This window comes from Callorhinus ursinus, unplaced genomic scaffold (assembly GCF_003265705.2).
Source record: "Callorhinus ursinus isolate GAN/ISIS: 27379988/994484 unplaced genomic scaffold, GSC_fseal_2.0 scaffold18, whole genome shotgun sequence".
Classification (NCBI taxonomy): Eukaryota; Metazoa; Chordata; class Mammalia; order Carnivora; family Otariidae; genus Callorhinus; species Callorhinus ursinus.
In genome coordinates, this window is record NW_027397080.1 from 36,194,902 (window position 1) to 36,196,015 (window position 1,114).

Here is a 1,114-nt window from a genome sequence, read left to right on the forward strand (position 1 = left end):
CGCCCATCCCGATGGCTGGAGGCGTCTGAGGGGCGGACGGAGGCGGCGGCGGAGCGGGAGCGGGAGCGGGAGCGGGCGCGGGCGCGGGAGTGGAGCAGCCGCCGCGGGACCGGACCGATCCTCGCCGGCGCACCTGCCCGCAGCGCCCGCGGAGCGGCCCGAGCGCGACCACCTCCAGAGCGGCGGCCGAGGCGGCTGAGGCGGCGGGGCGCGGGCGAGTCAGGCGGGACGAGGCGCCGAGGTGAGCGCGGCGGCCCCTGCCCCTGCCCCGCGACCCGGGCCCCGGCCCCTCCCTCGCAGCCGCCTGCCCGAGCCGCCCCGCCCCCACCCTCCCCGCCCCCACCCCGCCGCGGGCAGCGCGTCTTCCTGCCCCGCCCGGGCGGGGTCCCGGGCCGGGAGCGGGTGGGGACCCCGCGGGCTTCGGCTGGGGTCCGGGCCCTTGTCCTCGGCCGGGTGTCCCAGGTCCGGAGTTCGGGGTCTGCGGCCGGGCCCTGGGCTCTCTGGCCGGGATCGGCGTCCGGAGCTCGGGCTCCAGGGCAGGGGTCGGAGGCGCGGGGGCCCTGGGATCCCGGGTCCAGGTCTGGCCGGGATCGGCGTCCGGAGCTCGGGCTCCAGGGCAGGGGTCGGAGGCGCGGGGGCCCTGGGATCCCGGGTCCAGGTCTGCGGTCCGAGCTCTGGGGTCCCGGTTCCAGGCCCGCGGTCCTGGGTTCTAGGTTTGGGGTCGGGGGTCCGCGGCCCGGATCCGGCCCGACCTCCCCGGGGGCTGTGCGCCGGAGGCTGGCCCCGGAGGGGGTGCGCTGGGCCGGGGTCTCTAGGCCGGCCGGGCCGGTGCCGCGAGAACAAAGGGAGCGGCGGGGCTCTGCAGCGGGTTGAGGCGCTCGTCCGTTTCTCCGGGGGAACGCTGTGCTTTAAATACACCTTTCCTGGGGACTTTGAAGTTCGTGTTTGGTGGCGACACGGTGAGGGAAGGGGGACCGCGAAATGAGGAAGCTGAGGCGCGGCCGGCGGCCGGGCGCCGCTGACGATTCGGGGCGCGTTGAAGGCGGACCGACACAAAGAGCCGTGCTGGGAAGACCGAGCCGTGCGCCTCTCGGCTGTTTTCGTTTTGAGCGGA

The 1,114-nt window shown here is 77.0% G+C and overlaps 1 protein-coding gene across 3 annotated transcripts in view; it reads left to right on the forward strand.

Annotated features, from left to right (window-relative positions):
- The window catches only part of GNB1 (G protein subunit beta 1), a 94,466-nt gene continuing 93,352 nt past the window's right edge, over nt 1-1,114 (forward strand). For 2 of the 3 annotated variants that reach the window (XM_025856843.2, XM_025856844.2), the window contains exon 1: nt 3-241. The gene's annotated coding sequence lies outside the window, so the exon portion shown is untranslated. Of the gene's footprint in view, nt 242-1,114 lie in introns of all 3 variants that reach the window. The other variant, XM_025856845.2, reaches the window with a different exon arrangement.